The sequence below is a fragment of the Pteropus medius genome, unplaced genomic scaffold, assembly GCF_902729225.1.
Source record: "Pteropus medius unplaced genomic scaffold, Ma_sr-lr_union100, whole genome shotgun sequence".
In the NCBI taxonomy this organism is placed as follows: domain Eukaryota; kingdom Metazoa; phylum Chordata; class Mammalia; order Chiroptera; family Pteropodidae; genus Pteropus; species Pteropus medius.
The window spans coordinates 11,926,034-11,941,492 of NW_024355205.1; the positions used below are offsets into that span (position 1 = coordinate 11,926,034).

General features: G+C 35.3%; 1 pseudogene; it reads left to right on the forward strand.

Annotated features, from left to right (window-relative positions):
* Window positions 1-5,578: 5,578 nt before the first annotated feature.
* On the forward strand, window positions 5,579-13,971 carry LOC120598828 (tropomyosin alpha-4 chain-like; annotated as a pseudogene).
* Window positions 13,972-15,459: the final 1,488 nt, after the last annotated feature.

The window sequence follows — 15,459 nt, forward strand, 5'->3', positions numbered from 1 at the left end:
TCAGAACAGATCCATAGATGAAGAGACATTACAAGATCCTGTTTAACATCCATTTTCTAGCTTCGTATCAGTCTATACATTTACTTAAATTTATTAAGTCTGGATCAGCATGAAAAGTCAAGCTGTAGGATCTAGAAACCCTTACCCAGTAATATTATCAATAATAACAAAATCCAAAATATGGCAGAGACATTTGTACTTAACCTTGGCTTTCTTCTTTATATTCTTTTACAGGGAGAGAAAGAGAGAAAGAGAAGTATCAATTAAAAAATACACGTGTTGTTACCAGGACTCTATCAAATAAAGCAGCATGTATAATTATTTTTTTGACTGTGAGATAGTTTGCTTCCTTTTGAATGTCATTATCTAATCACATGTGTATGTAGGATAAAAATCCAAATTCACTGGGAAATTTTGAGATGTCAGCAACATTTATTATGCCTCTTAGCTAATTTTTATTTTAAGTTTCTCATCAAAATTATGTTTATATTATAAAGGGAATAAAATCACTAGTCAGAAGAAAATACTGATTTATTTAAATGGCTAACCTATATTACCAAAAATGCTGGTTGATATGTTTTTAGAAATCCCCTAGAGGTTGGACAACTGTAAAATCATTGTGAAAATGCCTCTTTTTATGAAGAATTATAAATGCAGCAATATTAAACCCAGTAAGTTCTACCCTACCCTCCTACCTCCGAGAACTAAGCTCTTTCTGTGTTGCTTTAGAACTCAAACACTGAAAGGATAGCAGAAATTTATAATCCAAGCTTCCATAAATTGCTTTTTTATTATTTTTTATCATATTTCTTCAGACTCTGATTGACCCACTATGACCTTACCACTAAACGGAGCAGGTCTTACTCCTTATTCCTTCCTTCCCTCATTCATTAACACTCTTCTAAAGTTTTCCATTGTCATAACCCTGAACGCCTGCTGGGGTTTATAATAGTTCTTTTCTGACTTGGATAACCATGCTGGCTTCCCCGAACCTATCTTTATTTGTAAGCTGTCAGTTGAGCATTCTCTCTATTCTCCTTTGATTTTAAAACTCTTGTGTTCATTACATGTCCTGAACAAAAATCTGAGTTTTGTTGCTTAATGATATAATGCCAATGAAAAAAAAAGTTATTCTCAAGTTTTTCAATATATCATGACTTTTAAAGCATACAAACTTACAAAGTTTACTAGTATGTCACATGTCAAACTGTCAAACTGTCATAGGAATATACATATATGTATGTCTGTATGTGTAAAGTATATAAAGATATATGTATACATACATATATATGTAACATATACATAGTGTGTCATTAATTTCAAAATACTTTTATACCAATTTAACATCATTATTATTATCCCTATATTACAGATTAGGAAACTGAGATTCATAGTGATTAATATTTTATCAAAGGTCACAATAGTAGTAAATGACTGAGTAGAGACTGAAATTCATTTGGGATGACTCTAAATCTGATACTTTTTCTACAATAATATTTTCATCTTTCCTACACAATCCCATAAGAATTTCTTTGCATTTTCCCATTTCAATATTGATTTTTCTAATATATCCAATCATATTGTTTTTTTAAAATTTTTTTATTAAAAATTATTGGGGTGACATTGATCAATGAAATCCAATAAGTTTCAACAGTATGTCATGTATATATTGCATTGTGATTGTGGCTCTAGTCCAAGAACTAATTACCTCATTTCTTTAATAATTGTCTTTTAAGGTCAATTGACTCCATTTCACTCTGTGTTTTATATAGCTACCAGTCAAAATTGTTTTAATGACCTTGTCTGCTAATTCGAACAACTGTGACAGTTTTGGTTGGGTTTCAATGGATTGATTATTCTCACTATGTGCCATGTTTTTCTGTTTCTTTGTATGCCCTGTAATTTTTTATTGGATATCAAGAATTGTAAAATTTATCTTTTTAGGTGTTGGATATTTTTGTGTTCTTATAAATGTTCTTGAGCATTGCTCTAGGATGAAGTTCAATTGCTTCAAGATAGCTTCATTCTATAGGGTCCTGCTTCTATAATATATTAGGCCGGTTACATACAGTCCCTAGTCTATAGCTAATTATTTCCAGTCTTTTAATACTGTTTTCTCCAATCATCTCAAGTGATTCTTGCCTTTCCCTCAGGCATTAGCCAGACTTGAATATTATATAATTCTTGAAGCAGTGAGCAGAGTTCTCAAAATTGGAATGACATAGTGCTTTCCACCAGAATTATATATTCTGGAAAATTGTATTTTTGTTATATAAACAACTTTTAAAGAAAAAATCATTATCCTCATCTCTACCTAAACATGGGGAGTCTATAATGACGAATATTTATAATTTTTAAATTATTAGTACTTGCTAGATCTACACTAACATCTTAGCTAATATCTCATTGTTTTTTCCAACTTATTCTTTTACTATATCCTACATCCTCTTCCTAGTCTTTTATCTAGAATACGCAACCTAAAATAAAAATGGTGGTGTCTCCAAAACAAACAAAATATATGGGAATAATCTGATGTAGACCAAGTGTTGCACTGGTCAAACCATTCTTCCATTAGTCGGCTTAAAAGAAGTTCAACTTATTCTCTGTGATATTATTCTCTGTGATATTGATTCCGCTATTAAAATTACCTTTTATATCAGCCTTGCCTCTTTCTAGGAACTTTTTCTTCTTGTTCCTCACCAAACTTTAGTTCATCATCTGTAAAATAAGGACAATAATAGTACTCATCCACAAAGGGTTGTTGTGAAGAAAAAAAATGAGACAATGCATGTGAAGTTTTTAGCTTTTTCCAAGCATAGAGCACACAGTAGATTTTAGCTATTGTTATTATTATTGAGTGCAGTTAAAATTCCTCTGCCCAACTTTAAGGTTCACTAGAATCTGAGTTTGCCCCCTCCTCCTCATATATTAGTTTTGGTCTCACAAACAAATTCTCTCATCTCATTCTGTTCGCTATCCATTCACATCTCCATGACTTCCAAGCCTCTGACTTATTTCTCCCATTATTCCTGGACCTTGAAAGCCCTTCCTTTCTTTCCATGATCTCCATCCATTCACATGCTTCTATCCTTTACTATCCAGCTCAAGTCATTCTCTCCAAACCCTCTCTGATTTCTCTAGCTCCACTGATCACACTTATTCTAAATTCTTACAGTACCTAGAGTCCACGAGACATGATTTAGCAGTCAGTTTGGCCGTATTTTACATTGTTGATTTTTCACCATGAGATACTTGTCTCCAAATAGATATATCATATCTTAATGATGTTTTTTAACATTTTTTCACAACTTCTACTTTGGCTCTCGCAATTGACTGATTGACAATATTTAGTAATTCATTCACTGACATTCTCTATAGATAACTTTTTAAGTTATTTTGAGTATCCGCCACTTCTCTAAACAGACAGAAAAGTTTATATTTAAGAAACGTCTTTGCACGTTCCTTCTTTAAACTGGCCTCCTAGCATAGTCCTAAAGTGCTGTAGAACACGTGAAAGTTGTGCTGTGCTCTACGGAGAAGGTGAGAATGAGCTACGTAATAATGGATTAGAGTCAGAGACATTACTATGAACTCACATTTAGTTTAAATAGTTACAGAAGGTTGCATATAGAAATAGTTATATATATATATATGTGTGTATATATATATGGATACACACACATACATATATATATATATATATGTGTGTGTGTGTATATATATGAGTTAGTATGCATATATCCTTGCTGTGTCTGCTGAGAGGGCCTGATACACTGTATGAATGAATGCAATCAGAGCTCAGATCTTATTTTCTAATGCCCTTCTCCAATAAAAAGGAACCACAATCCTAGGATTAATGGTTGGTTCTAAGAAATATATTTTCCTGATGTAGGAAGTATATAAGAGCTTGTAGAATCTTAGGGAATCAAAAAGTAAGCACGTGCTCAATAAAAAATATAAAAATAAAATAAAACAAAAAATAAAAATAAAAGGATGAGGGCATGTCAAGGGACACAGGAGGTCAATTGAAAGAGATCTCCATGGCCAAAGCTGGAACAATTTGGGCAACAAATTAATAAAATTTAAAAATATGGGATTATAATCCAAAGTACAACGTAAATATGCATGAGTCCAGGCTGACATAAATAAATGATGGAATGAATGAATGAATGAATGAATGAATGAATAAATAAATAAATAAGGAAAAGAGATAAATCTCCCTTGCCTAAGAATTCCAGATAATGTATATAAATATCCTCCCCACAAAGGAAGTATAAATCTCCACTCGCTAAGTGTGGGCTGTGCATAGTGATTTCCTTCCAAAGAGTATATTATGGAAAGGGAAAGAAAGAGTAACTTTACTGTGGAGAAACCTGACAAACGTTACCTCAGCCGGTCAACATCAGCAGTGCTAAATCATGTTGATCATATACATCTATGATATGATGCAATGGAAATGGTACTTTATCTCTGTTGTTTTCCTTCCAAATATTCATAACCCCACTCTGCTCATGAGAAAAATATCAGATACCTTCCATGAGAAGGGCATTCTATGAAACCCTTTACCAGTACTCCTCAAAACCATCAAGGTCATTAAAAATAAAGTCTGAGAAACTGTCACAGCCAAGAGGCGCTTACAGAGTCAAATAAATGTAATGTGGTATCATGAAGGGGCTCCTGGAAAAATACACTAGTCAAAAACTAAAGATATCTGAATATACTATGGACTTTACTTAATATCAGTATTGGTCCATTAATTATAACAACTGTACTGTACTAATGCAGGATGTTAATAAGAAAAACTAGGAGAAAGGATATATGAAACCTCTTTTCCTATCTTTTCAATTATATTTTCAACTTTCCTGTAAATCTAAAACTGTTCTCTATAAAAGTCTATTTTTAAAAAATTAGCAGATCTTAGCCAAGCCAAGGTGGAGTAAGGATTGCAAGTGGAGAGGACAATATACATTTTTTTTAAAAAAAAGCAAGAAACGGTAGAGAATGGTAGCACATTTTAAGAAGTTTAGGCTACATAGCATGAGAAGTAGAGAGGATGAGAGATGTGAAAAAGGAAAGCAACATCTCTTCCAGTGAGAACTGGACACTGCCCTGGCAACATGTGGTGTTCCCTACTTAATCATGAATAATTCACAGAACACCAACCTTAGAAAGGGACTCTCTGACGTGATGGAGTGAGAAATAATCACCATCACTCCGAAATCATGTCTGAGCAGAGACAAAAGAACACTGCATGTCATAAAAACGACCAAACATACTCCTTTCCTAGTCAACAGGAATGACTGCCTCTTCTTAACCAGTCTCGGGCTTTGTCCATTACCTCAGACTCCTAGATTTAAAAAAGTCATGAAGATACCCAACTCTATATTTAGCCCACTTTCTGTCAGCACCCAAAGCTGAGCAAACCTCCTGCTTTCTCGAGCCCTCCCTCAAATTACCTAACACTCACTTAAATTCTTTAACCAGTCTCTTCTCACACCCTCTTACTAGATGTCCCATTGTTAGCTACAGTGTACGGTTTTCCTTGCTGTAATACTAATAAATCCAACTTTGCTTGACCATGGATATGTTCCTGAGGGCCCTTATTTGGAGGGCACTGACCAGAAGAACAGACGTAGGTCATGACCATAATGCAGGAACACAGGCTATGGTAAGCAGCTTGGAATTAATCTTGTAAGCACTGAGAAAACTAACTGGAGAAATTTATATATGAAATAAAATGGTTTAAACCATACATAAATTATGGGTGGTGAGTATGTGGACAATGATATAGAGTGTGAGGGACAAAAGATATAGATTAGAGTCTGCTTGCTGCCAGCCAAGCCTGAACTTGGGGACAAGGTTAGAAGGACATGTAATACATTTTTATCTATTCATTAAGTAATGTTTATTAGGTAAAATCTTCAGTCTTTAGTAAATGGTAATGAAAGTAGGAGAGAGAATAAATACTCAATCAAGGATACTGATTATTGGTTAACCAGTTTATTATCTCACAACTGATTGCCCCCATAGGGATGCTCACACTGCAGACCCATATGGGAATGGTGGCATGAGAACTGAATAGATGAGTCATTCACAATTCATAATCTGGATGAACATACAAGGTAGACTGCTGTTTCCACATTTTAAATTCTACCATGGTAATATAATACCAGTGATCTAAGTAGATTGGAGGTATTTGAATTCAAAGAATGTACAGTATTTATTTAAGTGAAAGAAAACACGCCAAAAAACGTGTGTTTAATTTTTTGCATAGGAAAAAGACCAATAATTGATGGATTCGCAGAAGAATGCAATTCAGTTCTAAATAAACAAAGATATCTCCTGATTAAAATAAAGATCTCTTCAGAATAATATTAGTTCTGCCAGACTGAAAACTTCACGAGGCCAGGGAGTATATCTGTCATGTCTATTATTTTATTCTTAGTACCCATTGTCACACCTCCCAGCATATGGTGCTCATTAATCAGTTAATTAGTAGAGAAAGTGCCCATATCAGAAGCTAATAACTCCAATGATAGCCTGGAGTTGGAAAGAGATCAGCATTAAAAAAAAGAAAGCTTTTTGCAGACCTAGAGCACAAAAGCCAGAGAGTGGCTGTAGCAGCAGAGAAATCAGAATAGAGTAACACAACAGCTTATGATAAAATAGGGTATTCTCACTACGGGTTCCAAGACCAAGAAGATGTAAGACAGCAAGCACTCATAGGATAGGAAGGTCTGAGTCTGGATTTTCAGCACAGATAATAAAGACTTTGTACTAGGATCCGGTGCTAGGACATTGGATGTGGAGTGAGTTGCAATGAATCCCCAACCAAGATAGGTTTGGCTAGGAAGGAATCTCCATACTGTTTTCCATAATCACTGCACCAATTTGCAATCTTACCAATAGTGCATGAGAGTTCTCTTTTCTCCACATCCTAGTCAATACTTGTTTGTTGATTTATTGACAATAGACATTCTGACAGGTGTGAGGTGATATCTCATTGTGGTTTTAATTTGCATTTCTCTGATGATTAGTGACCTTGACCATCATTTCATATGTCTGTTGGCCACCTGTGTGTCCACTCTGGAGAAATGTCTATTCAGGTCCTCTGCTCTGTTTTCGATCATACTGTTTCTGTTTTGGGGGTTAAGATGTATGAGTTCCTCATATTTCCTAGCTATTAACACCTTATTTTGTGGTCCTGTTTGTGTTGTTCTCAATGTGTTTAGTCTCCTATGAAATGAATAATTCTCCATTGACCTTTCCAGCCACTGGACTATATAAGCGAAGGTAAATTTTCCTTGATGTACTTTTTGGATCCTCACTTATCAGGCTAAGAGAGAAGACACAACTGGATCCCCAAATTTAAGTTACACTGAAATTTAATATGTAAAATAGTAGAAAGTAAAAATTATGGTTTTGATTTTGGGTGTTTTTTTTTTGTGGATAATTAAGAAAGATAGAACATTTAGGAACAATTTTCGTTAGTAACCAATTAGTTGTTTTCAGTAAGCAAAGAATGTTTGATTTTCTAATCTGGCAGGACATTTTGCTCTCATGTGAATACCATTGACCATATTTTTAGATCCACGGCTTACCCAAAATAAACTGAAGCTGTTTCTCCAGCAGCTTCATTTGGACAAATTTAATTTGTTCAAAAATTTAATGCTCTGTATTACTTTGTTTTTTATAGTTTTTTTGCATTTCTTTAATTTTTTTCTAGCCCAAATCTGTTCATATCTCTAGTACAGAAGTTTACTAAATGTTGCTTATTTGTTGTATGATTGGTTGAGGAAAATAAATCTTTCGAAAGAAAAAAAAATACATCTGCAAATAAAGAATGTATACATCAGAAATAAGAAACAAAAGTCAATATTACCATGAATAAGATGTTTTTACCACAGAGTGTTTTAAGATTCAAAATGATAGATGTAGAAGCATCAACAAAGCACATGCTTGTAAGTGGCAGGCTATCAGTAATATCCAGTTAAATTTTCATGTAACACATCTGTGCCTGTGAATGTGCTATGTGCATACTGGCATGAACTCCCAACCAATGCACTGGAGGGCAAGTAAAGGGTGAAAGTTGTTAGCCATTTGCTACTAAACTAAGGAATGAAGGCATGGTGATGCTATATAGAAATCTAAATTAGCTATGAATTTCATTTGACTATTTTACTGAAAAATTTGTACTTACATGTTACCATATGCCTTCTATTAAATAGGTAAATAGAAGGATTGTGAATCCCTTTAAAGTATTTAATTTTTTTTTTGGAGTTTACTTATAATTTTCCCTTTTTGAATTAAGTTTATTGGGGTGACAATGGGTAATAAAATCATATAGGTTTCAAGTGTACATTCAATAATATATCATATGTATATTAGATTGTGTGTTCACCACGCAACGTCAAATCTCCTTTTATCACCATATATTTGACTCCATTTACCCCTATCTACCTCCCCCAACCCGCCTTTCCCTCCAGTAACCACTAAACTGTTGTCTATATCTATGAGTTTTTGTTTGTCTTGTTCATTTGTTGCTTTCAGTTTTATATCCCACATATAAGTTATTTCACTTAAAGTATTTAATTTTGGTATGACTACAGATTCATTGAGAATTTAATAAAAAACTATAGAAACTCTTTCTATAAATTTACACATAAACCTGCCTCTAGCATATATTATCAAAGGGTTCATAGCTTAAAGACTATTTTGTGTACCCCAGGTTCTATGAATCCCATATCTTAAAAACCTCTTTTTCTAAAATATATGCTGATGGCAAGTGGCCCTCCTTTTTATAATAGGGAAGATTCCTAACCAAGACAATGAGAAGAGCGGATCCTCCTGGAACTAGACTGCAGGGAAACAAATTGTGTTGGCTCCACTGTGACAGAAATACTGAATGACAGACAAAAAGAAGAAAACCGCGGCATGAATATGCTGTTTATGCTTCAGAAGGAGTTTCCCTTTAAAGTTGTTCAGTTAATTGGGAGTTTACTAAGAAAGATATTTTAGTGACTTCTACTGAGTATAATTAACAATAAAAGAGAGATTCTAAATCAGGCTCTGAGAGGAAAAAAAAAAACCTGAAAGAAAAAATAAAAAAGGAACATGTTCAAATAAAGTAAAGAGAACGCTTAGAAGAATGTTGATTTTATCAGAAAAAAAAAAACTTATCCAGTCTAGTGTATTTAATAAAACCAAAACCATGTTTAAAGTAAATCAAAAGATCAGCATGCATATTCTTTTGAGACTGGGAGAGAAGATACTTGATAGTTCAAAAAGGATTTAGAAGGAAATGTATCATTCTGCACAGCTAGTTTTGGCTAGAGACATATAATTGAAAAGAATATATTTAGCCTTGCCTAGTTAATAAACTATTAATGGAAGAGAGCAGCAAAGAGCTTAACTGACCTTCTGGATCTTGTCAGAATCCTGTCAAGGAGGTGAAAGAATGACAGCAAGTTAGTGACTAAATGACAAAGGCTGGCAAGGCTATGAGTTTAATGAAATGTATATTTGAGAGGCTGATTTAGAACAGATGTGCTCAGAGTCAGTAGATAACACTATAAATACTATTTTGTTATTTATTCTTCTTAAGTTGCCAGTATTCTGGTATCCAGGTATTTACAAATTTGGCATGAAGGAGATAAGAGTAATATGTGTGTATGTGTATGACTAAGGTGGGGACCTTTTCTATCCACCCTTCTCTCGATTACCCTGTATATCTCCCTTCAAAACTCTTCTCTGTGCGACTCTTACTGGATGATAGTATGTCCTTTTTGCCACACTGCCAATAGCATATCTCTATTTTGGTGTTAAACATTTCTAGATGTAGATACCTTCTAAGTTTATATGAATATATACATATTTTTTAATTTTATTACTAGTTTATGATTTCATTTTAAATATTATTTTTTATTATATAAAATATATAATACGCAATATGATAATCTTGGAAAGTAGACAAACAGTAGTAATCACTGCATATACTTTCTCTTAATTTCTCCTTTTTCTCTGAGGTTGAATGGTCTGTCATTTCTGCTTTCCTCTGCTTACCCTCTTTACTTTTTCAGATTAGAGTCCTCTGCAGTTTGGATCATCTGCACATTGTCTTTAATGGTCACCACAAATTGCCATCTCAGTTCCTGAGTCAATGTGACCTTACGGGCTTCGTGCCCAGAACTTGGAACTCAATATCAATGCTCAAAATCACAATTCTCGGTAGGGAGAAACTGATAGGTCTGGCTTCAGTTAAATACCAGTCTCTAATCCTGTAAACTATGGCCAAAGGATTGAGTTCATGTGGGACACAGGGATGCAAACTCCAGGGTAATAAAAAAGGCAGGGTCTTGGAGAAAAGAGTGTGAGAACAAGAAAGAAACGTTCAATATCACTAACACAAAATTCTAAAGCTTTATAGATTCGATACTGTTATTGCTTTATTAAAGTCTCATTAAGATAAACTTATTCTTTATTTTTATTTATTTAGTTTTTAATTTGATTTAAGTATCAAAATCTAGGTAATGTTTCCTAACTGTTTGAATTGATAACTATACTTACATAATGTAGTGAGAAAAGTAAATGAGATTTAAAAGCAGAAAATCTGGAGACCAAGCCCATTGCCACTCACTAGTCACTGAGTAAGTCCTGTAATCTCTCTCACCCTCACATTTGTTACTTTGTTACCTGTAAAATCTAAGTAAAAATAAGGATACATATTTAAGTGGTTAATATGAAGACAAAAAAGTTCATGTATGGGAAAGGGTCTCAAAAACTGTTAAGGGCTAAACATGTTGCATATGACATCACCTTGTTGTAATACCCTTAACAGTTTATGCATAGCTGTGCAACATCATAAGTGCTTAGATGCCACCTGTCCATCAGCCAGTGCCCATTTGCATTATAACTCTCTTTCTACTACTGTCATATACTGAATTAGTCAAGCTTGTTTTAGTTATATATAACAACAACGACAAAATGACTTTTGCTTAAATAAGCATGGGGAGAACTAGATTAAATTACAGGATCCAAGTCCTAACCAAAAATCAGAATGAGCAGGATCAAAGCTAGAACTAGAGACCCTGGCAGGTTCAAGGAACCTCCACTGGAGAGTAACATGATCACAATCACTGCTCTTCTGAATGTCACTCAGACAGTTTTAAATTTCTTCCAGATAAAATGAGATTTACTCCTGTTGTCTAAATGTCTAACACTGAGTCTGTCAGTATCACATAGTGAAAATCCAGTTCCTGAGGCCCCACCTTGATATTGGTGGCAGTTTTGAGAAGGCAAAATCAATATAAAACAGGGCATCACCCCAAAACATATCTACTATAATTGAGCAGCAATCATTTTTATCATCTAATTATACAAATGCATTATCCCCACAGTATATATTCATTTTTTCTCTCTTGAATTTGATTTAGTATAGAGAATTTTCCTGTATATATGTGTTTATTCATATTCTTTTCCCCTTATTCTATGTGTCTATTCATCTCTCATCTTTCTGTTCATGGTTTAATTTTATTTTATATTTGTTGGTCCTATTTCTCTGTCTCAGTATACATATGGCTGTCCCAACTCAAGTTCAAGCAACACACTAGACATTAATAAATGAAGCCCAATTCTAAATTCTTGGGAAATATGGGAAAGATTATGATTTGACCCAACCTGAGCCAAGTGTCTATTTACCTGTGGCTGGGAGGCAAGTCACAATACCAGCTGCCTACATAGTGCCAGCCTTAAAAGGGAGCAGGATGTCTAAAAGCTGTGAGTGATTAATTTTCCTTAAAGAAAAAGGAATGAGTTGGGCAGGCACATAGAAGGTGTAGATGATAAACCCTAATCCACCCAATGAATGCCAGAGCAATATTTATAGACATCTTTATCTTTAGAACCTGTGAGCACTTTAAATTCAGTCTGTCCAAAACTGAACGCATTATCTTCAGCTAGGCCTCCAGTCTTTCATGTTGCCATTGGATACATCCCTATTCTCTCGGTCCTCTCACTGAAAACATTACAGTCTATTTTGATGCATCATCTCTATTATCACAATCACCATTTTCAATCAGTTAACAAGTTAAGTCATTTTTGCATCTATCGTTTCCCAGGCATCTATATAGTGCCTCTCAATTTTGTTTGCTCCTTAATTTACCTAATTCTACTACTCTTTTTCAGACTCTTATTATTGAGCCAATGTAATACAATATACACAAAGGGGAAACTCTTTGTCTCTAGTTATCTTTTCTTTAATCTTAAAAATTTTTGCCAGAAAAAGTTATTGCTCAAAAATGATTCTTTAAATAAGAAACCTTCAAACATTTGGAACCTGCTCAGTTCCAAATTTCAAAGCCAGAATTTAAAATAATGCCTAGAACATGTGTCTATCTGACTTTCTTGTCTGATCCCAAGATGCTTCCTCTATATGGGAAAAATGTGACATTTAAAGTATTATCTGTGCTAATAACATGACTTATCAATGCATGAAAGACTTCTTCTTGATAAATTGAACCTCTTCTCTTTCTTACTACCATGGTTTTGTTCATGTCATTGTTTCACTGTAAAATAGTACCCCACCATCCAGACTGGCCAGAAGCCTAGGAAAAACAAAACAAAACAAAACTTCATTTTCAATACCTCTTTCCTTGTACCGTTCTCACCACAAAATATGGGAAGAATCTCTTTTTAATATAAGCAGTCATTGCAAATCTTCTGCTACTTTCCTCTATTACATACCACATCCTGATCTAAGTATGTCTTTAATGTTTTTTTTATCATTCTTTCCCTTCCTCTTCAGCAAAGAAAAAAGAAGCAAAGAAAAAGAAAAATGGACGGGCTGGTGGGCCAAAGGAGGAAGTGCTTTAAACTCATTGAGGAAACTCCTTGAAGAGATTGTCTGAGTCATTTCTCTTTTCCTCAAGACCATCAAACCATACAGAGTATAAGTAAAAGCAAGGGTTCTTATACTATTAAGATGGAATCATTTCCTGGGCAGCCCACATATTATTAGTACCCTGCCTTGGCACTCTCTCACGAGAAATCCATACATGCAATGTGCAACCAAGAAATAAGTTCCTCTCATTGACTCCCAATAAAAATCTTGGCTTAAGGTTGGTTGATACATGCTTTTTATTTTTTATTTTTTTACTTAAAAACCAATAAATTTCACTTCCTTCCTCAAAACCAGAGCCTAAAGGCAGCTCTCACCAGAGCCCAGCCTAGCCAAGCCCGGCGCCCACTGTGTGCACCCCCCTCCCCAACTGTGCCTTCACACCAGGCCAGCCTCAACTCCCTGGAGGCAGTGAAATGCAAGATCCAGGCACTGGACCACACGCAGGGTCTGCAGCAGGAGGTGGACAGCAAGCGCAAGCAGTGCGAGAAAGCCAAACGGGAAGTGGCAGCTCTCAGCTGATGCATCCAACTCATTGAGGGCTCGAGAACGACTGGCTATAGCCCTGCAGAAGCAGGAGGAAGCAGTAAAGGCTGCCAAAGAGAGCAACAGTGGAATGAATGTGACAGAAAACCGGGCCATGAAAAATGAGAAGATGGCACTCCAGGTTCAAAGAGGGCAAGCACTTTGCTGGGGAGGCTGACAGTACCTATAAGGAGGTAGCTCTTAAGCTGGTCATCCTGGAGGGCGAGTGGGATTGGGCAGAGAAGTGTGCGGAGTTGTCTGAAATAAAATGTGGTGACCTGGAAGAACTCAAGAATGTCGCTTACAACCCAAAGTCACTGAAGGCTACCCCTGAAAAGTATTCTGGAAAGTTGGATAAATATGAAGACGAAATTAAACTTCCATCTGACAAACTGAAAGAGGCTGAGATCCATGCTGAACTGCAGAGAGAATAATTTCAAAACTGGAAGACGATTCATGACCTGGAAGAAAAACTCAGCCAGGCTAAAGAAGAGAATGTGGGCTTACATCAGACACTGGATCAGATACTAAACGAACTTAACTGTACATAACTAACAGAAGCTCTAGACCTCCATGTCTTTCTCATCTTTAGTCAGAAGTTTTGTTTTGTTTTGTTTTTTGTTACTGCATCTGCTCTGTGCTGGAAATGTCAAGCAAATTAAGAACATGTGACCAAATATTTTGTATCAGAGAAGCTTTGTGCACCAGTTAAATCTAATCTTCTCCTTTTTTTTTTTCCAAATGCCACCAGCTTTTTCAGCTCTATTTTTATCCTTAAATTGCATTTATTCCTAAAGTAGGCAGGGTGTTTCCTGTTGAACATAATCTCTTAAGACTGAGGTCACTGGTTCCTGGGAGATTAGACAACCCCACATTTTCAAAACATAAACTCCAATATCCAGTCACTGGTCAATTTAAAAGCACAGAACCTCTGGGTCACCGTTAGACACATTACAGGAGGCCAGGGACCATCACATTAAAATGGGTGATTGTTCTCCATCTAGAGAAGAGGGGGGTGGGATGTGTGCTATTGTGGGAAATGATAAACCACAGATAGATTAACCTAATCACCCTGGCTCTTTTCCACACTCTGCCATGCAGAACAAACATTTTTTGAGCTGTCATCATGAGAATGCTTGGAAAATAGTCATAATATTTATTCTGATATGAGGCCATCCACTAAGCAGGAATGAATATGGTAGAATTTAGTCCTGTTCAGGACTAAATCAAAGACAGCTTGTCATCAGTAACTGAACAAGAGCATTTTTCTCTTAATAAATGCTGGGCAGAGGGGCCTCTCTGTCAACAGAGATAAAGTAACTGGCCTAACTCTATCTCCTCTGAACTTCAGGGAATGTAAATTGAAGATTTACATATCTAGGACATTAATTCCTTCTTCAGGACCAAGTTAAAAGACTAGGAAGCTCCTGATTAAACTGGATATGGAGTATTTTTGTAGACAGAGCAGCACATTTTGGTTGTTATATTCTTGCTTTATCGGTCAACATCTCAGAGCTGAAATATTCCATATTTGGCAACACGTGGGGAAACTCAAGTTAACAATTCTGACTAAAAATCACCCTGCTTCTAGATTATCTGATTCCTCTGGCCCTCACTCCTGTTTATTATGCATCACACTAACCAGGGGCTACACTAGCAAATTGTACAACTGAATAAAAGCCACACTTTTCATTTAGATACTTGCAACTGTATCATATGTAATAGTATCGCTCTTTCTACATTTTAGTCCAATAAACTTTTACATAAACTATAAAAAATAATTCTAAAGATCCTTCTTGCTTCTGATAGATGTACTCAGAAGACAAGAAAATGTGATGACCAAAATTGTCTCAATGCCACAACCTCCTCCATACACACACACACACACAATTCAGGGCCTCGCTTGGATGCAAGATTGCATTTTCAAAAGGAAAATGGCATTATATCTATAACTAAAAAGCAAGTCAATACTTGTGACCCAATTTGGACACTTTACTCTGATCAGCTATATTAGCAACTTTCCTTTTCTCTAGGAAAAA